Here is a 25,321-nt window from a genome sequence, read left to right on the forward strand (position 1 = left end):
CAATAATATCTGGAGCAAGTGTATATTGCGAATATGCACTCGTACCTCCTTCGCCTTTCAGCGCAACCATAGATACCGAGTTATCTAGATATCTGACTACAGCTACTTCGAAAACGCCGTATATCTGCACACATGTAAGGCATAAGCTCTGTTTCAGATTAGAAGATTGTGCAAGACTCGTACTATTTTAAAAAATCCCATAGAGAAACATAAGCAGATAATTCAGGGCAAACCTTCAGATAAATGCTGTTGGTTGGCTTGTCTGCCAGAAGATAAACAAAACATTCAAAACGGCTTAGGGTTTGAAACTTTGTAGAGGAAGTTATTTTTAATCAGCAAATGAAATCTTTTATGTACATACTATCGTGCACTACACACACACATATTATATACACAGTCCAGAGTGAATGGTCGGAAGGATATACGGCAAAAGTCGGATAAAGGGAAATACATAGAAAGCCAAGAATCCTTCCTGACTAAATAAAAAACTTATCTGACTTAAGTCTATCCTATTTATGGCTGGTGTATGAATTGTATCGTTAGATTTCGTAGATAGATATGCACACACGCATAAACAGCATCAAAGGATGTTTAGGGTTTAAACTTTTCTCCTCCAGCTTTCTGTGTAATATATGAGGCTTGTAGCTGGCCATGTTACAGTGCTGACGTGACCAATAAACTGCTATTCGTTCCATTGACGTTCGTGCCAGATAGAAACTCGTTGGAAATGCTGAAGTTGTTCCGGGTCCATTGATGAAATTAACCACACATGTGATTACGTATTTGGCTAGCAGATTGCAATTGAAATGAGAACATGTACGAGTACCTATTGGATCCTGCTCGATGGAACGGGTACGTAATCTGCATCCTTAGGGTCTTTAATTAACACGAAGAAACTCTGTTTCGGGCGTACACATGTGAGTGGGCATATCTGAACTGGACAAGAACATGTGTGATGAAGTGGATCGATTGTATCTATTAAGTAATTGCAAGTATCTAAAAGTTTAGCAGAAATTAATTCCGAGGAAAGTATCTTTATTGAATTGTCGCCGATTGTTTATTCATGGAGGAAGTTTTTTCAGGATGAGATGTTTGGAAGGGAAAGGAGCCAAAGCATGAGTTGGATGGGTGCAGGTAGAGATATCAAGCAGTCTCAACGAGTCGCATGTAGCAGCTATAACACAATAGTAGTATCTAAAGGTTTGAAATTGCTTGGAACTTTAGAATATCGTATCTAACGTATCCATATTTCAAACAATTAACAGACGTGTATTCAGCTACAAACAAATACAGATGTTGAAAACGCTATGAGACTTTAAGTTGCCGATACGAAAAATTTTACAATACAGGAAACGGTCACAATCAGTCAGGACTTTTCAAATAGAGGAGGAAATATAGAACAAGAAGTTTGAAACGAAAGATTAATATCTACGCAAGCAGTTGCCAATGGTTAGACAAACCTTGGTTGTCAATGTGGTTGTCAATGTCACCGAAATAATAATCATCATCAACGGCGCAACAACCGGTATCCGGTCTAGGCCTGCCTTAATAAGAAACCCCAGACATCCCGGTTTTGCGCGGAGGTCCACCAATTCGATATCCCTAAAAGCTGTCTGGCGCCCTGACCTACGCCATCGCTCCATCTTAGGCAGGCTCTCCCTCGTCTTCTTTTTCTACAATAGATATTGCCCTTATAGACTTTCCGGGTGGGATCATCCTCATCCATACGGATTAAGTGACCCGCCCACCGTAACCCTTTGAGCCGCATTTTATCCACAACCGGACGGTCATGGTATCGCTCATAGATTTCGTCGTTATGTAGGCTACGGAATCGTCCATCCTCATGTAGGGGGTCAAAAATTCTTCGGAGGATTCTTCTCTCGAACGCGGCCAAGAGTTCGCAATTTTTCTTGCTAAGAACCCAAGTCTCCGAGGAATACATGAGGACTGGCAAGATCATAGTCTTGTACAGTAAGACTCGCCTGTGGTGAGACGTTTCGAACGGAGCAGTTTTTGTAAGCTGAAATAGGCTCTGTTGGCGGACAACAACCGTGCACGCATTTCATCATCGTAGCTGTTATCGGTTGTGATTTTCGACCCTAGATAGGAGAAATTGTCAACGGTCTCAAAGTTGTATTCTCCCATCCTTATTGTTTCTGTTTGACCAGTGCGGTTCGATGTTGTTGATTGGTTGGTTTTTGGTGCTGACGTTGCCACCATATATTTTGTCATGCCTTCATTGATGTGCAGCCAAAGATCTCGCGCCGCCTGCTCGATCTGGATGAAGGCAGTTTGTACGTCTCGGGTAGTTCTTCCCATGATGTTGATATCGTCCGCATAGGCCAGTAGTTGGGTGGACTTAAAGAGGACCGAGATAATGAGTCCAGTCGTTTCCGAATAAATCAGGTGTGACAGACGCTAAATTAGTGCGATCACCGCCAGCGAATTCGACGGAAAAACGAATGTTGAGCCAAAAAAGTAACAGCAGTGCAGTTACTGCTGAAGCCGAGGGTGACGCATTCACGAGGCTGGGATCGATAATCAATAATCTAATGGAGTACGTTAACCAACGAAATAACGTACACTGCGCGATTAAAGATCAGGTGCGTTCTATAAGGGTAACATACTTCAATGCCTAAAAGGATGTGAAAGGATGGGCAGAAGAAATAGTGCCGATAAGCCAGTGGAAAGCGATGGTTGCCTTAACAACCGAAACCACGCAGAAGACATCTCTTCCCAAAAAGCTCTTAGGCAACGAACTCTTCCAAGTGAAAAGGATATCTCGGAAATTCATGCAGAAAAGGCCACTAACAGCACCGAAGACACTTGGACGAAGGTAGGACCTAAGAAAAAGCTGCAAAAAAGAACCAGGCCGGACGCGCTGATAGTAACAAAAACCAGCGAGTTGACATACGCGGGAAATTTACGCAAGGTTAAAGCAGATGTCTCCTTGAATGATCTGAGTCAAATGTCACGCAGATAAGACGAACACAGAAAGGCGACCTTCTGCTCGGACAATGGACAAATGTGGACAACAAGGCCATTTTGCAAATGACTGCAACGGAATGCCCAAGTTCGTATTCTGCGTGGAAGCCAAAAATAGCGACAGCACACACAATGTAGGAAGCAGTAAATACCCAGTGCCCAGAAAGCCGTTCATAAAAAAGGGCAAATGAAGTTAGGTGCATAAACCTAAGCGTAATCGAAAACAACATCGACGTTACCATTGTATCCGAACAATAGGAGAATCTACGTAGCGGAGTATGGATAACAGACAAAAACAGCAAAGCGATATGGAGCTGCGGAAGTCCAGCTATAGAAGATGCGAAAAACATTCACCGAGCCTCTCATTAGAGGAATTCACGTCATTGCTGGAGAAACTATCCTTTAATGCAAGTCGCTGGGTTACCAAGAAATTTGACCCAGAAATGTTCAAGGAGCTACTTCTGGAAGATACATTGCTATCGGGGAGCCCACAACTGTTCTGTCCTATTCAACCCCACGTTGGGCGCCGTTTACTAATGACCACAAATGTACAACCTGTTAATAATTGTAATAATCAACCTTTTTTACCTTCCCTGCCTGCCTAGGTAGATAGAAATTCATCCTTCCTCTAATTACAAGAAAACGGTTTCCACAAACTTGGATTCTTTTGGCAGATCTTTAGGTTAAACTTCCATATTCTGTATGCTTCTATGGCTTGGTTCACCTGAACATGTTTATAAATATACCCGCAAAAAACTGCTTTGGAAAACCAGTGACGGAACTGATCATTTGGAGATTCGTTGCCATTTGCGAAATTCTCAATATTAACCGAGATATAAGCGTTTAAAATGTTTCTCAACCGTGTCTTCCCTCCACTCGGACTACTCTAGTGGCTAATGGTGTTCCAAGGCTTCCCCAGTGAACAAAATGTATTCATGTTTGCACAAAAGTTACCAACTATTTTGCAAGATAGATTATGTGAACAGTTTTATCCGGTTGATAGGCAACGTACAATCATAGAAAGGTACCACTCAGTAAAGAAAGAAAGGAGCCTTCAGAAGGCTCACGTAATAGCCTGAGACATTTATATTTACAGAAACTTCTGGAAGGCAATCACTGATATATGTATTATCCGCGTTTATTACTTCCCACAAAAGTGAAGAAGAAAAACTCTAACGATATTAACTTTCCAAGTAATAATAATAATCGTTGGCACAACAACCCATATTGTATCAGGGCCTTGAAGTGTGTTAGAGCACTTCATTCAAGACCGTAACGGTACACTACAGTAGACTGTAGGAGACAATGTGGTCAGCATTGCGCTCGCCTGAGATTATTACCCTGATTTGACTCAGGTACTCATTCACAGCTGAGTCGACTGGTATCCGAAGTCAAATCACGATACAAACCCCTCTGCCACCAGCGAGATTTGAACCGCGACCTTCCGTACGACAGCCTTGTGCTCTAACCACTCAGCTATCCGGACACAAGTAATAAGGAGTTAAAAACTTCGCGACTGTGAGCAGTCAAGTCGCGGCGGTGACCGATTTCGGAGGACCTCCGCAAATTAACGTTCGTGCACCAAGGAATCTGTAGAAGGCATGCTCTCCACTTCAATAGAAAGCCTGCACTTAGTGCCTACAGAACAGTCAACCAGAAAGGAGAATAAGGCATTGATAAGAAAAACTGGAAATCCAACTACGGACCGCGTTATACTGCTTCCACGATTATCGGATTATCGGATCGATATGTCGAAAGACGATCAAATCATGGACAGAGATTTCAATGAAACTGGTCCATTCCATAGGAATACTAATAAAATTAATCAGAAAACAAGAAGCATATGTGCAAACAACCACCTCGTTTCTGACCACAGCTGTGAGAATTCCTTCTAAGAATGACAAAATGTCAGAAAGATAATTTACCTAATTAACGGAATATCTAAGAAAAAAAATTGGGGCCTGAACTGAAACCAGAACCAAGTTTTTACGATGAGGCTTCCTTAAAGTGACTCCATCAGATATTCCCAGGTATTAATTCTGGCGGTCCCCCAAGGGCAATATCATGAACACCGAGCTGAGCAGGACAGAGCATATCGGATGTTGAATACCTGGATCTCAAAGGAAGGCATGGCACATAATTGGATGCTTGGTGAACAGAATCCGTACTCTCGTAATCTCGGGTTTCAGCTTGGGGTTCGAACTAGACCAAAAGGGTCTGGAGCTACTCAGGAGCAGTCACAATATGATTCTCCACTTTTGAAAGATTGAAATTTATTCATATCAAGAAGCTGTGGAGCATTATTTTTGTTTGGATAGTGAAGAACAAGGATTCAACTAATACAAAGCAGACTAAATTGCAACAACGCTGAGAGCAGAGGATAAAGCATAAATAGGCTCGCGCTAGCGAAGGGAGGGACAAGGCAGAGGCTACTTGTGAGTACCTTCACCGCAAGAACAAGTGGAAGAAAGTGAAACTAATGACATGAACGGAACTAGCACGATGGAAGTTCATTGAATCAAATCTGCGCCAACCGAACACCGCGTGAGGGAGAGCGCTAAATAGAAAGCAGAAAAATTCTGTGCGTGAAAGGATGAAATCCTTTGTGAATATGATATGAGCAATGCGACAATTTTTGGAGAAATCGATCGAAAAGGAACCATGTCATTGACAACAGAGTTTATGGAAAACCTGTTTGCACACTGTATACGCTTCTATTAGAGGTCTATAGGGTGGAAGACATATGTTCTGATATCCAAATTGTTAGAAGCAACCATGATGAGAGGGTTCTATTCCCAGGACCTCATTACGGTAATCTTACAATCCCAGGTTAACGATAAGAGAGGAAACGTGATAGTTTCCTGTGTACATACCCTATCATTCTCTGTGTCCTCCACCGACGCGGGAACTAAGGGATCTGGTAACGTATGCAGAATCAAGTGGTCTTGAAGTCTTAGTAGGTTCAGATGCTAAAGCTCAACGCACGCTGTTGAGGGAGTGGCAAATGCAACCACAGACGAGAGAAGCTATTTGATTTCAACACCTGAACTGACGTCCTTACATTTGTGGGTCTAAGTAGAAGTAAAGTAATTGACTTAAAAATCTAAACTTCAAAGATGTTAGAGATGATTAAAGACTAGCGGATGCTAGACGAAGTCTCACTCCAGACCACTAATACTTACAATTTAGTCTGACAATTGCAGGCGAACAGACTGGTTTTTAAAAGAAAAGAGTTGGCCAAGTTGGACCCTATTAAAAAACTGGATTGACTTTGGCGAACTCGAGAGTTATATCAGTACAGACTCTCTTTGAGGTACACCATCCGGGAGACAAAAGTGCGAGGAGAGGTTGCTTCCCATTTGGTCTGGTCCGACATTAAGTGGATGCAGGCTTAACACCCCTCAATCCTTACACAAAATATTTTCAGCTCTAATGTAGCTTTCACCCAAAGAATGGGCTGATTTATGCTCAATATAATTCGCAGTCATGTCGTGTTCTGCTTCCGTCACGCTGCTCGCAGGGCAGAGGTGAGGCAGCGTCTGACGATTTGCCTATGTCCTGGTAAGAAACCATAAAGCCATCTTTGCCTAATATTGTTTAAACATAGAGCACTTAATAGACCGCCTAATAGCGCTGAGGGTTTCCAAAGAACTTAGAAAACAATGATTTAGAGAATGTGTGTCATTGCATTGGAAATGATCTCTAGAAACCTTCTAGCGAATGAAACATATAATCTATGAGAAAGAAGAAACCAGATAAAGTCCAGCTTAGAGTAATAGCTTACGTGGTGGGAAGACGCGGTGGAATTAACTTTAAAACTGTTCTCCTCGTTATCAGTGAAGTAAAGAAAGATAGCTGGAATTAGATGTATTCGTCGGGTGCAACCTGTAGCCTCTATTTTAATCCAAGTAAAAGGGGCATGATATTACTCACCACAAGACTAAAATACCCTACTACCCCAAATGAACCACCAGAGATTGATGCTAAACATTGATGTGAAATATATTGGTGTGGTGTCGGATGCAAAAAGAAGACAAACAAACAAACAGAACAGAACTGCGGATCAAGAAAGCTCGGCTAGCGTACTATACCTGTAAAACGACTTTTAGCTGAAAAGGAGAGCTGAAGCTGACGTTTTTCTGGATATATGCAACATCTATAAGGTTCGATTTGGTGTCAGTCTACGCTGAAAGTTTAGTTTAGTAGGGGAGCGGCACGCTTGAAATTGTTAGCCCCATTGTACTACCCCGGGAAATGGCCCATACAACGGCCTCTCACCTACGGAATTCACATGCTTTGGCGCATTGGAGAACATTCTTCAGAGACAGAGAATGCGCGTCCTGCAGCACCAGAGCAATCTGCAGCATTTCTGGCATTATTCCTGGTTACACCAGCTGGATTTTCGTTCCTTGCAGCGTGTAGCTACCCCACCTGACGTTTCTAGTGAACATCACTGGTGCAGTCTTCCTAGCGTTCACCGTGAATCCATTATGGAGACACCAACTGCAGACTACATGCAGAGTTGCTTTCAAGCAACCCCAAAATGAGATTTTGGATGTTGCTGGGAAGTGCACTTCAAACAAATGGTTTATTGTTTCTTCATCGCTTTCTGTGTATCTCCTGCTCTGTAAACATAGATAACCCCGCTGTTTACTACGCTCTTTGACAAGGATCCGCATCAACTTTGCGGTTGCCTCAAGAGAGTTGATCTTTTCGCAAAAGGGTCTCCATGTTGATCGTTTAGTCGACCTTATGCTCTTCTTAAGAGTTGGTTGAGCCTCTTTGTATCGATTTCAGCAATTTATTTGATGCATCTCCCAGGGATCGTAACTCGGGCACTCAGTTCTGTTTTGATAGAAATTATCATGTGCCACTACGAGTGCTTTACGTTCATGCACTCCCCACTTTTTCAACAAATGTCAAAACTAAGTAAGGCCTCGAAAAATATTAACCGAGACCTTTCATTTAATACCCCACATGACTATATTTCGTGTATGCGTGAGCGTTCACAGTTCCCACTTTTCCAACAAATTTGGTGTCAACCGCTATAACCGTCTCCGAGAAAAATGCGTGTGACAGACAGCCAAACAGACAAACAGACCGTCAGACAGTGTCATTAAGGCGTTTTAAAAAGCTATCAACACTATGTACAAATAAGATTGTTGTCTGCTATGCGGCGCCAAGTGTTACAAGGAAAAAATTCTAATCAATGAGACCATAACCCTAAAATCGTAACGCACGGGCTGAAAAATGGGACAGTCGGGAAATGAAGGTAAGAAAGCGTGTATTACTTGAAGATCTTTCTGGTCTGAATTTTGTTCTAGCAAACACTGGATTCGTCAACACTTGGGGGGTCGGATTTCACATTTGTTAGTGACACTTTAGCGAAGGATCTCCAGTGGCGTCTTAATGAAAGTTACACACTCGACCATCAGGCCATAATTTTCGAAATCCAGTAACTTACAAAAATTAATTGACTCCGGAAGGCAGCTGTAAAATGGGGAATCAACAGGTTTGACGGGGAAACTTTCAAAAATGTCCTGCTGCAAAACACAACGCTAGAAGGAAACGCCAATGATAAGACTTCCCAGACTGGCAAAAAGTTACGCGACCATGCGACGCGGCCATGCCAAGGTGTACTGCTTCCCAGAAAGAGGCACTAAACTTCTGGTGGAACCCTGAAATTGAAGAGTGCCGTAAGACCTGCCTCAAGGCCGTAAGACCTGCCTTAAGGCCAGAAGGTGCCGTCAACGAAACAGAAACCGATCTGAATACGAGCACCTACATGAACAATACGAAAAGGCGCGGAAAAAATTGCATGTGGCTATAGTAAGAAGCAAAAGCGAACACTTCAAACGGTTGTGTAAGGCCGCTGATTCGGATCGCTGGGGCGGCACCTACAAAACAGTGATGTTCAAAATCAAAGGCAAACGCTCCCCATCGATTACTTGCCCTAACATGCTAGACGAGATAGTAACGAACCTTTTCCCACAAAATGGGAATACCGCTAGCCTTCCTATTAAGAAAAGGTGCTGGAAGCTACAAAAAATAGCTGAAAATAGGGTTCCTGCCTTTCAAAGTATCCCCAGCAAAGCCCTTAAGGAAGCAATGAATACAGCATCAAATATGTTTACCGAGGTATTCACCGCATGTCTTAAGAAAGGTGCATTTCCCACAGATTTTAAAAAACAGAGGCTAATTCTTACACCCAAGCCCGACAAACCGCTGGATGCATCTGCATCATACAGACCAATGTGCCTTCTAAATAATACTGGCAAATTATTTGAACAAATAATCTGAAACAAATTACTTCCAATTGTCGAAAAGGAAAGCGGGCTTTCCGAAAATCAGTTCGGTTTTCGAAATGGGAGATTTTCGACAGATGCAGTTAGCCTGGTGGCTAAGACAGCTAAGGCCACACTTGACGAGTCCAAAAGCTGTGCAGTGATCACACTCGATGAGAAGAACGCCTTCAATTCCGCGAGATGGAGCAAAATACTAGGGAATCAACTTAAATGGGCTGAAGTACCTGATGTATATCGTTGCCGACTTCCTAATCGATAGGCTTCTGTGAAGGAATGAAATTATATCAAACGACATGTGGAGTTCCACAAGGGTCCGTCCTAGGCTCACTCTTGTGGATTATTATATATAATGGAGACCTCCCTACTGGTGTGGCCTACATTGATTTTCTGAAAGACATTGGTGTGACGGTTGTTGCACGCCTCCACGAAGAAGGCGAGCTTTATGCTAACGAAGCAGTCTATAACATTAAGTCCTGGTTAGAGAATGCTGGTGTACTTCTCACAGAACACAAGACGGAAGTATCACTTATTACCAAGCAGAGAAAGTGCACGTCCATGAAGATTAAAGTTAGAACAAAAACCATTCATTCCAGCCTACGCTCAAGTACTTAGGCGTAATGAGGGACCACATAACAAAGGCATATAACATTGAAGCACTGATTGCGAGAATGCTTCCAAATATAGGTGGCCCAAGGCTGACGTCGACTACTTGTTTCGATGAAGCCCCAGTGTAGGGAGATGCACTAAAAAATACAACAAATAAGAAAAGGATTGAAGCTAGGTATTGTGGTTACAGAACAATATCCGATCAAGCAGCCTGCGTGATAGCAGGGATGATCCCCATTGAGATTCTGGCGATAGAAGGCGGCGGCAGCTCGCACGAAGTGAAACTATCGCGGAATGGCAGAAGAAATGGACCGAGTCAGAAAAGGGCTACTGGACGCACAGAATCATATGGGATATATGGAAATGGATCGAGCGACTCCACAGCGAGATAGGTTTCTACCTAACTCAATTCTTGAGCGGACACGCAGGTTATCGACCATATCTGCATCGATTTGGGTATCATTTTTATTTCATTGCCAGAGATTCGCAACCAAGATGGCTATATTGGCAGCTACAACCGGGGAGCACTTTACACCCAAAAATATAATGGAACATATGTTGAAATCAAAGGGAATATGGACCAAAGTCGAAATGGTGATGGCGGCCACCCATAAGGAGCTTACGCAAGAAGAATTCTGCCAGAAAGATGGACGAGAGAGAAACACGAGTGCAGGATAAATGGTACTCAAAAGGTAGTATAGGTCCCAGGGCGAAACGGGGATTGGTACCCACGATGGAGCATAAAACCTGGGAAATGCCTGTTGAACCAACACCAACAGCTCTACTACCAAACGTTATCTCCACCTCCAGACGGAGAAGGATGAAGGCGAGTCTCCCGCCTCTAAAAACGGGGCACATTGTACCAACTGGTCCTCCAGGTTGGGGGTTGGATAGGGCTCACAACCCTACACGGAAAACAACTTGTTATGAAACCACAACAGGAGCCTCGGACTGGACAGATTATACAACGACGAACCCGGCAACGACAAAGGAATAACAATTTGCGCAATTTCTCACGGAACGTGCGCTCCCTGTACAAAGATGAAGCTGAAGCGGTTTCTTAGTCAGCCAAAAAATTAAACCTGCTGTTATCGGCTTTGAAAACATAAGCGAACGGCTATGCACTCTATGCTTGCGAGGCAACTTTAGAAATATAAGCCTCATTAACGTTCACGCCCCCACAGAGGAGACTGCAGAGTCGCAGAAGGACACCTTCCACGAGGCAGTAGAACGAACCCTCGAAGCCTATCCCAGATATAATATCAAAATCATACTTAGGGATTTTAATAGCCAAGTAGGGAAGGAGCCAGCGATACGCTGGCTCCCATAGCTTACACGAAATGGTTGTAGGAAATGCCTGGTTTGCGCGGAAAGCGGTCCACAAACATACATGGACCTCTCCAGATGAGACCATTTTCAACCAAGTTGACCACGTGTTGATTGAACGCCATCACCTCTCAGCCTTTATGAATGTCAGAGCATATAGGGGGGCCAATATAGACCCGGATCCTCGGACTGCTGAGTACCATCTATAAGACATTCTCAGCCATCTTGCTAGGCCGGATAACCCCATTCGCCAAGAACATCATTGTCCCCTACCAAAGAGGCTTCACTCCAGGCAAATCAGAAACAGATCAGATTTTCTCTCTGCGGCAAGCGATGGAAAAACTGTTGGAATATGGACACCATTTGCACCATCTATTCATCGACTTTAAAGCCGCCTATGATAGCATAGTCAGGGTAAAATTGTACACGGCCATGAGAGAATTCGATATCCCGACGAAGTTGATAAGACTGACTAGGCTGATCCTGAATGTGCGAGGCCAGATAAAGGCAGCAGAATCACTCTCAAGACCATTCAAAATCAACAACGGTCTACGACAAGGGGATACCCTATCATGCGTCCTCTATAACCTGGCCCTCGAGAAAGTGATCCATGATGCTGAGGTAAATGCAAGAGGTATGATCCTCTTTAATTCCATTCAACTACTAGCTTATTCTGACGATATCGACATCATGGAAAGAACTACCCGAGACGTACAAACTGCCTTCATCCAGGTCGAGCAGGCGGCGATTGAGGCGAGATCTTGGGCTGCACATAAATGAAGGCAAGACAAAGTATATGGTGGCAACGTCAGCACCGAAGACGAACCAACCAACAACATCAAACCGCACTGATCAAACAGGAAGAATAAGGATAGGAGAATACAACTTTGAGACCGTTGACTATTTCTCCTATCTAGGGCCGAAAATCACAACCGATAACAACTACGATGATGAAATCCGCACACGGTGTTTGTCAGCCAACAGAGCTTATTTCAGCTTACAAAAACTGTTTCGCTCGAAACGTCTCACCATAGGATTAAAGCTCTTACTGTAGAAGACAATGATCTTGCCAGTCCTCATGTATTCCTCGGAGACTGGGGTTCTTAGCAAGAAGAATTGCGAACTCTTGGCCGCGTTCGAGAGAAGAATCCTCCGAAAAATGTTTGGCCCCCTACATGAGGATGGACGATTCCGTAGCCTACATAACGACGGAATCTGAAATCTATGAGTGATACCATGACCGTCAGGTTGTGGATAAAATCCGGCTCAATAGGTTACGGTGGGCAGGTCACTTAATCCGTATGGATGAGGATGATCCAGCCCGAAAAGTCTATAAGGGCAACATCTATGGTAGAAAAAGAAGACGAGACAGACCCTGCCTAAGATGGAGCGATTGCGTAGGTCAGGACCCCAGACAGCTTTTAGGGATATCGAATTGGTTGACCTCGACGCAAAACCAAACTGAATAATGAGCTTCAAATGGAGATAGTCCCACGGGAATTGAAGCAGGATGAGAACGGTAGTGATTTTAGTTAGTGGGAATCCTATACACTAGGGGAACCTCAGACCGCCATGCCTTTCGTAGATCTGGCCAAGAAATGCGGGGATTTTTTTGGTAGATAACCAGTAAAACGGACTGGCAAAGATGGCAAGCAACATCGATTAATATTTTCAGAGGACAATCTTCTACTTCAATAAATAAACCAGATTGTTATTTACCAAAAAATTCAGCAAATCATATGCAGGATTCAAGTGCACGTATATGTCCTTACGATGTTTGAATCTCAATTGAAATAATCGTCCTCTCCATGAAGAAAACATCATCCAATAAATGTCATTAGTATGCTCTTAACATTTTAGGCAAAAATCAGTCCAATTCAATTGACTATGGTTTTTCCATTGAAAAATTCAAATTTCCTGGTGTTTGTCCTCTGAAAATATTTCCACAAATAGGAAATTTTCTATTTAAAAATTAAGATTGATAACCAGTTTATCGTGGTGGAGGAGGAATTCTAAGAATCGAAAAAACGATTAGATGAATTCTTCCGAGACGAGAAAATACATTGAAATAGAGACATAGACCCGAAAAGTAGATTATCGAGGGTAGCACCCCGACTTGATTCTAAAGGATTATTTCGGGCAGACAGCACACTTCAAGCAGAAGGTAGACTTCAACCACGATTCATGTGTTGAATCGTAAGGATTTGCGGCAGATAAATGTTATTTTTAGCATTGCCCCTTCCAGCCTGTCTACTGCGGAATGGGATTGAAATTCAAAAGAAAAAAAAAGACGTAGGTAATGTTACGCTTGGGACTAGAAAATCCTATTTATAATATGAAGGAGGCACAAGAAAATCCTGTCGGAAAAGCTGTGATAGTGTAGGGAATAAGCAAATACAGGACTACAGAAGTATATACTGCACCATATGGACCACATCTTAATAAAATACATAAGACCAAATCATGGGAACCTTTCCGCTAGTTAATCTTGCTTATTGGCTCCCACAACAGACAAGTTCAAAATGGAAAACAAATTCCTAGAACTAGAATTTGTATGGATAAAACCCTAAACACACATTCAGCCCCTATTCTCACTCAGCCAATTCATTTGCATATTATAAACTTCTTCAATACAATAATGCTGTCCCGGATAAAACCATCAGGGAAATGAATGTTTTATTAAACATTTATCAGTGGAGCTCTATATTTCGCCCATCCTACATCCATAGTCACAATTCCATTCCTATGTTTGCAGGACAAACAGTCAAGCGGGTGCTTCATCTCCGTGTTGTTGCTGTGGCCGGTGGCTCCGTATAACCCAAAAAGCCAACGAGGTGAGCTCCAATCACCACATCTTCTCTGTCGTGTTTATAGTTTTTTTTATCATTTTATAAAAACATATGCAAGTATGAATATACGAGGATGAAATCCAGGACGAGAGCTGTGTGGAACCGGCACCTTGTGAAGTTGACGGCGGTGACTCTTTAAAGTAGGTAATCCAATTCCGAGTTTATGACCAGTGGTGCATGCAGACCCAACGCAAATGGCTTCAATTAAAGCAGAGTCTGGCGCCTTCTGTTTGAAACTCACCAACCCCCTAGTTTCTTTGTGAATAAACTGCTGATGAAGAGCGTCACGGATACCTATAATGCATTACTTCATATTAGAAGGATTACCGGGACGAAGGTGAGAGAAATTCATAAAACCACAATTACGGCACCTTTTTGGCGCTATAAAAGCGTCCTTCTTCCCCCAGTCCTCTTACATTTTATCGTTGCTAAGGTTTCATTTTCCCCAAAATTAATTATGAAATAGATAGCTCAGGATGCATGACAAACGATGCTCCTTACAATCTCGATCATCGTGATACCTTCATCAACAGGCAAATTGGAAACATAATCTACATAACTAACAACACTGAAAATTGTCGTACAAGAGCAGTTCCACCGGAACTTCACTATGTACACTAATCCTGGCTGCAAGTCAATTTTAATTAATGTTACAACTCAAAGTACCGCCACAATGCAACTGACCTGATAGGATCCAATGCAAACAATCGTCCCTTGCGCCGCACACCGACTTTTCAAGTGGATACTTCAACTTACACAACACACAGTGCCCAGCACGATATTCTCAGGACAAATCACTCGGAAACTTTACGTCAAACAATCTAAACAACAGTTTCACTGCTCCGGGGACGCGTCTCTATCTCGTCCAATCCTTGCAATTATTGTTTTTCCACTGTCAAAAAAACTCGCGTCCTCACTATATATCTTTCAAATCGACTGCATCTGGACCATATTTATTGTCACTTTCCTCCATTGCACGTTCAAACAATTCTCCTGTTTGACCACGTTCCAGGACACACCAGGACCACGCTTATGCCCTACAGACACGTACGATGGCTAACGAGCTGAAGATTTCAGGAGATGTCCAGGACAACGGCTGAACTAGTACAGACTACTCGCAAACTGAATGGAGGCTCTTCTAATCTTTCAACGCGCGGATGGAAGCTTTCCCTAACCCTCTAAACCTCACGGTGAAAGGATGTGGATATAAACACTTGACAGGCAGAAAGCAGGCCGTTTGTTGTTGTTGGGCTGCGCCTGTGTGCGGATAGTGTTGCTACAGAAACCGAGCCGAAGAAGAGGATAGTCCTCCAGCGGGAACGCATCCCTTTCACGCTAATGGATATTTTTAAAAACACAGTGCAGCCTGACGGTCCTGGCGCCTGGCTTTTAGATGCTTGTGGGGTAATAGGATGCTCGTAGATGTGGGGGATGCAAAAGCTTTCTCGGATACCGTGAAAGTTTGATGCTGTGACAGGGATGAAGACGGTCGTAGGTATGGCTGCGTACAGTGGGATGGAAAATATATTTGACTAGAAATCAAGAATGAATATTCCTATTTTACGAACAGATTACACTTTTCAGATAACAAGTCGGAAAACCGGAAGCTGGGCGCTTCAGGTATGAAAGGTTTTGTTTGCTTCTTCTGTGAGTATATTTGAGGGTAGAACTATCCCATTTGTACGTAGCTCGTTATGTCTATGCATTTAGCATGTCTGACTACCCACTTCAATGTGATATTGATATTTAGTTGCAGTAAATTTAGAGGGGAGAGTCAACTTTGAGCTACTGTAACTTTGTTAGTAATATGATAGTATGATTTTGATCAAACTTGAGGATAATATGCTTCATATTATATTTTATACTACTACCAACTTTTATAACTCTGGGATAAACTTAAGGGGGGTTTTAATCAATTTTCCCAAAAATATGGTAATATACTATTATTAACTTAATTTGAATAGATATCGATGTGGAGAGTATTTTGAAGTCTAGGCACCATATAGCAGCAGCTTCATGATTTTCTTTTTAGATTTTTTGGTTGGGTAGTTTCTGAAAATGGCTCCGCTAAAGAAATCATCACTTTCCACCCCTCCTACTCCCCGCCTTTTTAACACATCTCAAAACTAAGACCGGCTTCGAAAAGTACTAATCGAGACCTTTCATTTGATACCCCACATAACTACATTCGGTGAAAAAAAATTTTACACCCCCGTTTTACACGTATAGGGATTCCCCCCTAAATTCATCCTAGAAGGATATCACTCACTGTATGTCTGGGTGTCCGCAGTTCCCACCTTTTCACCAAATTTCGTGTCAATCGGTATAGCCGTTTCTGAGAAAACTGCTTGTGACAGACAGACAGACAGACAGGTTGCTTATAGGTAGGGTAGTGAGTTCGATTCTGCTCTATGCCGCTCCAGTTTGGGGAAAGGAATTGCAGGTTACATCTAACGCTAACAAACTGAGTCCAGTCTACAGAAGAACAGCCCTGAGGGTGTGCTCGGCATTCAGGACTGTCTCAGATGATGCAGCATTCGTCGTCTCTGGAATGGTGCCCATTGACATCCTGGCAGATGAGATGACGAATATATATAGTGCGAAGTCTATCTCTCCTTTATCGCAGAGGAAGAACGCCGAAAACAAGAGATCTCTAAATAGATGGCAAGAGCATTGGGAACGCTCGGAAAAAGGTCGGTGGACACACCGAAGATTTCCACCTCCTCAAAAAAAGACAGACAGACAGAAGCGTGCATGTCCGAGGGAAAATTTCCAGCGGCATGGAAGCGAGAGAAGTTGGTACTTCTGCCTAAGCCTGGTAAACCTCCAGGTGAACCATCCTCATACCGACCCATATGTCTTTTGGACACGGTGGGGAAAATGTTAGAGCGGGTAATCTATAACAGATTACTCCCGGTTGTTGAGAGCCTTTCAGATCGGCAATATGGGTTCCGAAAAGCCAGATCAACCATTGATGCCATCAAATTGGTTACTGGCTTGGCCGAAGATGCCATCCACGGAAAGGGTGGTACCAGCAAATATTGCCTGACGTGAAAAATGCATCGAATTCGGTCAATTGGAATCTAATACGGAAATCTTTAGCGAAGGTTGGTATTCCCGCCTATCTCGCTGCTATCGTCGATAGTTATTTAATTGAAAGGAGGCTCTGGTATTACACCGATGACGGCCCCAAGAGTACGTTGTTTCCGCGGGTGTCCCACAGGGCTCCGTATTGGGCCCACTACTTTGGAACATCATGTACAACGATGTACTTAATCTTCCCCTTCCGGAGGAAGCCACAATGGTGGGTTACGCTGACGACATAGCACTGGTTGTTGTCGCAAAGCATCTCGAAGATGCTAAGTTATGCTCAAGCGAGGCAATCAGTGCTATTGAAAGTTGGCTAAAGAGCTCTGGTCTGACGCTTGCGAAGGAAAAAACAAAAGCGGTCCTCACCACTAAGCGCCAGAAGAGAAATTACGCCTGTGTTAGAATCGGGAATCATATCATCACTTCCAAGCCGACCATCAAGTACTTGGGGGTGGTGATAGACAGGAAGCTCAGCTATAACCAACACGTACAGTATGTTTGTGATAAATCATCCACTGCGAGTATGGCCCTGGCGAGGATGATGCCGAACGTGGGAGGGCCACGGCATACCTCTAGGTTGCTTATAGCCAGGGTGGTGACCTCAATCATGCTTTATGCGACCCCAGTTAGGAGGGACGCGTTGCGGATGTCAGTTAACACTAGCAAACTGAATGCAGTCTACAGGAGAACAGCTCTGAGGGTATGCTCTGCCTTCAGGACTGTCTCAGATGATGCAGCATTCGTCATCTCTGGAATGATGACGGTTGACATCTTGGCAGATGAGATGGCGAATATATACCATGCGAAGCCAATCTCTCCCTTATTGCAGACGAAGAACGCTCAGAGGGAGAGATCCATAAATAGATGGCAAGAGCGGTGGGATCGCTCGGGAGAGGGTCAGTGGACTCACAGGCTTATGTCACCGAGTGGTTGGAGAGACGACACGGTGAGATTAATTATAATCTCACCCAGTTTGTCACGGGACATGGAGGATATCTCCAATACCTTCACAGGTTTAAATTGGAGACCTCACCCGACTGTCCAAATTGTGATCGAGTCCCAGAGGACCCAGAGCATGTATTCTTCCACTGTCCGAGATTTGTGGAAGAAAGGAGGAATCTAGAGGAGACTCTAGGAGAGGTGCTGGTACCAGAAAATCTGATGTCGAAAATGCTAGCACATCAAGAGAATTGGGATGCGGTCAACTCCAAGATCGCATCTATCCAAAATAAATTGCGAAAGGAGGAGGAAAGGAGAAAAACGTGGTCACGTGCGCCGCGTATAGAAGAAATAGGATTAAGCTAGAGTGAGCTGACTCCGCTCCGCGATGTAATACCTTATGGTGGTTCCCCGGGGCAGGGAGGGAGTCGGGGGTGATTTTAGTGGGTAAAAATCCCACACGCTGGTGTGTCCAGACCAGTATCTTTGAAGATTTCCACCTCCACAAAAAAAAGACAGACAGACAGACATTAAACCGATTTTAATAAGGTTTTGTTTTGCAAACAAAACCTTAAAAATGAATCTATAACTTTTGAGATTAGTTCAAAATAATTTGAACTATGAAGTTGATTCTTAAATCTAAGATTCGCTGTTATCGGACAGCTTCAATTGAACCAAGCAAATCATGGCTTTTTAGTTGAATTATTTCTAAGATCTTTTGCATTGCACGCTTGAATCAACATCATTTATACTAAGAAACTTCTCATGCGAAACAAATTGAGAAAAATGATGATGATGTCCTTATATGATGTCTACACCTCAAAATATCCCCTTCTTGATGTCTATCAAAACAAAATCAATAATAGTACACTACTATATTTCGCAGATTTACTAGAACCATCTTGGTTTCACTTTAAGATCATAAAAATATGGTGATATAGAAAATAACATAGAGAACAATATTGAGAAGTTTGATGGAAATCCTACTAATATTAACCGCGCTCCAAAACAAACTAGCTTGAACTCTGTACAAGCCGATGAAGAACGAAAAATGCCGCAGATATGCCAAGTTTACCCGAATAGACTTCAAAGCAAAAACAAGTCGGAATACCGGAAGCTCGGTGCTTCAGGTAATAGGGCCCATACACTGTCAAACAAATTGCGCAACGGGACAATGTGCAACGTTTCCCATTACTTAGTGAAATTTTGTTCAAACATTAGTTACAAGTTGGAAACGGTATGAGTAACATGCCATTAAAATGGTATTGCATCTATCTGTATTGTTATCGGGAGGGGTAGGAGGGTAAATTGGTGACTCCTTGTAGTGACCGCGGCTTCGCGACGAGAGCGGAATCTCATTCGGCTCTTTCTTAATTAATTTGCTTAAATAATACATTTCATAATGTGCAATTACCCTAATGTACGCCGCAGATTGCACATTATTGAATGCATTCGGGCGAATTAATCTTGACAGAGGCGAATGATTTGCCGCATCCGCCGGCGCATGCGCATGTTGCCGCAACATGAACTGACAGAGTTCAAGGCAATGTACCGGGAGGCGAAGCGATGATGGGTGGAGGAGAGGTCAGAGCCCTGGAGAGTGAGAACAGTGAATTGAACGGTTTTAGTGATTTACTTTTCCCCAAAATAGATTATATTTCTAGATATCAATTAAATAATTATTGAAAAAAGAATCGAATTCGCGAAGAGGAAGTAATTTAGTGAAAAAATTAAAAGGAGATTGTGAAAGGACGTGAACAGCACGAACCCACTACCTCGAAAACTAGCCGTGTTGTGGTTTAAATTAATATTGACGGTAGGAAATTGTGGAAATAAATTGTTACAACAAAAAACAGAGCAAGAAAGGCGAAGAGGAGGCTGCAATTGATGTAAAATTTTCGGGGAGGCTTGCCCGCAACAACACATTCATCTAGCCGGATTCGGTAGTGTTGTTTTCGCAGCCCGATCGGAAAAATCCTCACGCACAGCATTTGAAGTCACCGAACCCAAAGAAGTTTTCTTTTTTATTATAAAAAAAAGAAAAATATAAACAATTGTAAATTTTGTTTAGGAATTCCTAATATTCTTAATTTCTTCCCACCACAGAAGCAGCTACCACGCCGAGCTCGGAGTGTTTAATAGCAAATGAAAGTCTAAAGTTTTTTTCAAATTTCTTTTTTTTTTGTTGGTTTTTAATTTAATTTAATTTTGTTTCATTTTTTTTTTTTTGGTTATTTTTTCTATATATTTGAATTTTTTGAATAATTACATTATGAATTCTGATTAAGTCTTGATTGATTTGAGGATTTCCTCCCTCTCTCTTCCTCCTTGTTCCCGCAGAACCTGTTCAGGGACATCCTCAAAAAGACAAACTGGCCTGAGGATGTCAAGGAAGGGTGGGAGCCTTAGGGGCCGCGCCTCATTCAAGATCTGAGGCGGAAGAGGCAATAATCGGGACTGTGATCCGTCGTGGATCTTCCCCTCCTTGATCGCGGCACTCGGGTCCGGAGACTTACGGCTCCAAGCGCGCGGGCGAGCCGTTTTTTTTTTATTTTTTCAATTTTAGCTCGTGTTCTGGTCGTTATTTGTTAGGCCGTCGCGAATTCCCTTGTATTGTCTATTTTGGAATCCGGTGCGGACCCACGCATCGGAATAGACACGTCCATTTTGTAGTAATGAAGCGTGAGGGATCAAAGCGTTCAAAGGACCGCCCCACATTCCCGAACCTGGCTAGCACAGAGGCGTGCAAGAACGTGTCGACCGAGCACTTTGATGGAGCTTCAATCTTTGCGGGCGGACCTTCACAGTCAACTTCGCCAATTTTTTTAAGTTTCTGGGATAGCTCTGCCCTCTAGGTCATTGTCGGCCACTTAAGATGATCGCTCGAATCATTCTACCCAAATAAGTACATTACACCCCTCTGGGGCCCCCCTTTTTCGAGGTACCGTAACTTTAAGAGAAGTGGAAAGGAGGGATATTTTTTTCCTTCTATATATCCTCTTTACACTCTTATTGTCCGGGGTCGCGGGATTACCTTAAAAATGCAACTTGGTCATGCTGATGTAAAAGGAACCCCACTTTGAATGGCCATAACATTGTAAGGGCGATGGGCGTATCGAGTTCCCTTTCCTCCTCCATAAACTTTTCACCACCTTCGGGGATGAGGTTGAAAATTATATTTCAGCCGTCGGCTAAAAAATATTGCGCAAAGAAGCACGATATGCCCATACATGAATGAAATGCGAAACTTTAACCTTCTATAACTTTGTTAATAATAATTGCCTTTAAACTATTCAGAATAATGTCCAATATTATCGCCTATGGCTACTTGGGATGAACTTAAGGGGGGTTTTCAGGTAAATTAATAAAACATGTTAATATACTATTATTAATTTGATTTGTGCAGACATCGGAACGGGATGTATTTTGAAGTCTAGATTTCATATCGATGCATCAATGGGATTTCTTTTTTCAGATTTTTCGGTTGGATAGGTTCTGAGAACGAGACGTGTTTCACTTTTTGGGACAAATTTTGAGCCCTATCTCCTGTATGTTTTACCTAATATCAGCAACAAGCCCAGTTTCGGAAAGTACTATTCGAACCCTTTTATTTGATACCCCACATGACCATATTCTGTGAACAAAAATTTACACCCATCTTTCGCATGTATGGAGAGCCCCCCCTCAAACTTAACACAAAATGGCGCCACCCACTGTATGTAAAAGGGCACACAGACCACATATTCTCACCAAATTTTGTAATAATCGGTTTAGCCGTTTCCGAGTGACAGACCGACAAACAGACGGAGGGGTGGCCAGATCTCCCATCAGGCGCCATCCCAGCAGGTTTGTTTAAATATGTGTTCATGCACTTTTCTTTAATGACTGTGCATGAGCTAGTGTTTGCTCATCTCTGGTGCGTGGACCAAAATGGCTATGGGAAGAATACCCAGAACATAAAATCACCATGGAAGACGCGAGAAACTTACGGTGCAGGGGCTCGGAACCCCAGTACCGGCGGCTTTTTAGAGTGAGCAAGCGGGCTCCCGGTCGTCGATATCCCTCGACCGCAGTGCCTCGGTGGTAGACAACTTGGCCACCTTAGCATATAATGTTACAACTGATTTGGATCTGGAGAAGGAGGTGTTCAAGCGAAGTACGACCTTACCGAGAACACCAGTAGCAAGACCAAACAAAGCTGAACTGAAGGCAGATCGTTGGACGACAAAAACCGTGATAATACCCACCACATATGTTCAAGATCAAGAAAGGGATCCATTCAAAAGAAACTCATCAACTTTGAGATCTCCACCAATGCTAAAGATGGTGAAGGATAAAGTACAGGCAAGATCAATAAACGCCAAAAGTGAAGCAGCGTATAAAAGGAGTAACGCTGTCGGGGCTTATAGGGAGCAGAGTCTCGATCCAGAGGAATTACCCTTTATCCAGCTTGGGGCAAAAATAGTTGATCTGTCCGAGTTCATCAAGGATAAGCACAACGTGCACCAAGCCATAAAAAATATAGTGAGGGCTATTAGAGTCCTCTATAATAGATCGCAGATAAAAGAAAATAATACTAAGGATACGCCAAACCCCAATGCACCAACAGTGTCACAAGCGACCCAAGTGACACCTAACTGTACTACTATCGAATCACGGTCAAATAAGCGAGTACATGAATAACAGGGGGATCCTTTGAATACTCAGCAGGCACCAAAGAGAAAAAAAGGCGGACAGGAAACTCTGAAAACCAGCATTAATAGCTCTGAAGGAGGAAAGCGTGCCGTGAATGTATTAAAATCGACCAGCGTTGCAAAACCCAAGACGAACGGAAACGATGGATGGACTAAGGTTACAAGCAAAAAAAAAACGAAAGGAAAAACAAAAGTGCGAACACGTTCAGATTGTTATCTCCAGTAAGGGCAATCTGTCCTGCGCGGAGATACTCAAAAAGGTCAAAGCAGATCCCGACCTAAAAGATCTGAGCGGAAATGTGAACAGAATCCGAAGAACCCAGAAAGGAGATCTTATGTTCGAGCTGAAAAGATCCAGCGTGGGCAAAACTGATGACTTTCGCACTCAGGTGAAAAACTCACTTGGGGAGAATGCTGCAGTGTGTGCCCAAAAACATACAATGTAAGGATCTCGATGAAGTGACATCGAAAGCAGAAATTTGTACTGCTCTGAAGGAGCAATTCAAGTTGGAAGAACTAGCCGAGGAGTCTGTTGTGAGTTTACGAAAATCCTATGGCGGTACTCAAACGGCCACAATACGAGTACCAGCGGAGGCAGCGCGGAAGTTGTTGGCTGCCAGAAAAGTTCGGATTGGATAAGGATAGGGATATTTGGGCACTTTGCGAAGGTATGCACCAGCAGCATTGATCGATCCGATCGATGCAAAAGTGTGTTGCCAGAGAGTGCAATAGGGACCCCAAATACCTATTGTGCAAGGTAAAAGAGGGACAGGAGAACCGACATATTGCCGAAAGTAATAAATATCCGGAATTTAGGAAGGCGCTCACTGCAATGAGAAAATGAGGTTTATTCAAATAAACCTGAATCATTGCAGGAAATGCTTGATAATTTTGTTCTCGATGCAAGGGGACGAAGTCCAAAGGTGATTGCTGTTAATTTCAACGCTTCAGCTCTTGGGTGGGGTAGCAGAGAATCAAAGCAGTTTATTAGAAGCTTTTGCGCAGATGGACATAATTTTGGCTAACGAAAAAGCTGTGAACACCTTTCAGAAAAGGGGATCAGGTTCAGTTGTAGACCTGACCTTTGTCAGCCTTGCGCTGGCGCGTGGTATGTCCTGTATGTCAGCGAACGCTACACCCACAGCGATCACCAGGTAATCTACTTTGAGACATGTATCCAGGGCAAAGACGATTCAGGGGCGCTCTGCCTTCAGGACTGTCTCAGATGATACAGCAATCGTTATCTCTGGAATGATGCCGATTGACATCTTGGCAAATAGGATGGGGAATATATACAATGCAAAGCCGATCTCTCCCTCATGGCCGACGAAGAACGCTGAGAGGGAGAGATCCATAAATAGATAGCAAGAGCAGTGGAAACGCTCGGGAAAGGGTCGGTGGACTCACAGGCTCATTCCTGCCATCAGGGAGTGGTTGGAGAGACGACACAGTAAGATTAATTATAATCTCACCCAGTTTCTCACGGAGCATGGAGGATATCTCCAATACCTTCACAGGTTTAAATTGGAGACCTCACCCGATTGTCCAAATTGCGATGGAGTCCCAGAGGACCCAGAGCATGTATTCTTCCACTGTCCGAGATTTGTGGAAGAAAGGAGGAATTTAGAGGAGAGGTGCTGGTACCAGAAAACCTGGTACCGAAAATACTAGCACATCAAGAGAATTAGGATGCGGTGAACTCCATGATCGCATCTATCCAAAATAAACTACGAAAAGCAGAGGAGAGGAGAAAAACGCGGTCACGTGCGCCGCGTATAGAAGAAAGGTGACTAAGCTACAGTGAACTGACTCCGCCCCGTGATGTAATACCTTATGGTGGTTCCGCGGGGCAGGGAGGGAGTCGGGGGGTGGTTTTAATGTTTTAGTGGGTAAAAATCCCACACGCTGGTGTGTCCAGACCAGTGTCTTTTGAAGATTTCCACCTCCACAAAAAAAAAACAGACATACAGACAGACAGACATTGAACCGATTTTAATAAAGTTGTTTTGCAAACTAAACCTTAATAAAAGGGAGAAGTGGTCTTATCCTTCGGGACAATATGAAGTGGTCTTTCAAACTAAAGTATACGTGACCCTAAGGGCGGCAACCTAAGTGATCGACGAGCGGCAGAAGGGCAAGTGCATCGCAATCTGCAGCGATAGCCAGGCTGCCCTGACGGCGTTGAATAATCCTTTGATCACTTCGAAAATCGTTCATAAATGTAGAACCCGTTTGAACTCCATTTCTAGGTTCAACACGCAGCTTCCCATAATGGCAGGTGGTAGAATTTAAATATTGCTAGAGACACCAAACTTTTCCTGTCAGAACCTATCATGCATACTACAAAGTTTATCCTGTCGCAAAGCAGAAAGACTTGCGGAATTATTGTGGGGATTCCGAGTGGCCACAATTCACTAGGTGGACATATGTTCAGAATAGGAACTGTAGAAGATGATACGTGTCCCTTCTGCAATGAAGAAGCGGAACGCACGAAGCATTTTCTATGTGAACGTCCCGCCTATGAACG

The 25,321-nt window shown here is 43.2% G+C and overlaps 1 protein-coding gene across 1 annotated transcript in view; it reads right to left on the bottom strand.

The window, feature by feature from the left end:
- LOC119656235 overlaps window positions 1-15,153 on the bottom strand; it is a 299,886-nt gene extending 284,733 nt beyond the window's left edge. The window contains exon 1 of the mRNA XM_038062651.1: window positions 14,756-15,153. The gene's annotated coding sequence lies outside the window, so the exon portion shown is untranslated. The remainder of the gene's footprint in view (window positions 1-14,755) is intronic.
- Window positions 15,154-25,321: the final 10,168 nt, after the last annotated feature.

Source organism: Hermetia illucens, chromosome 4 (genome assembly GCF_905115235.1).
Source record: "Hermetia illucens chromosome 4, iHerIll2.2.curated.20191125, whole genome shotgun sequence".
Classification (NCBI taxonomy): domain Eukaryota; kingdom Metazoa; phylum Arthropoda; class Insecta; order Diptera; family Stratiomyidae; genus Hermetia; species Hermetia illucens.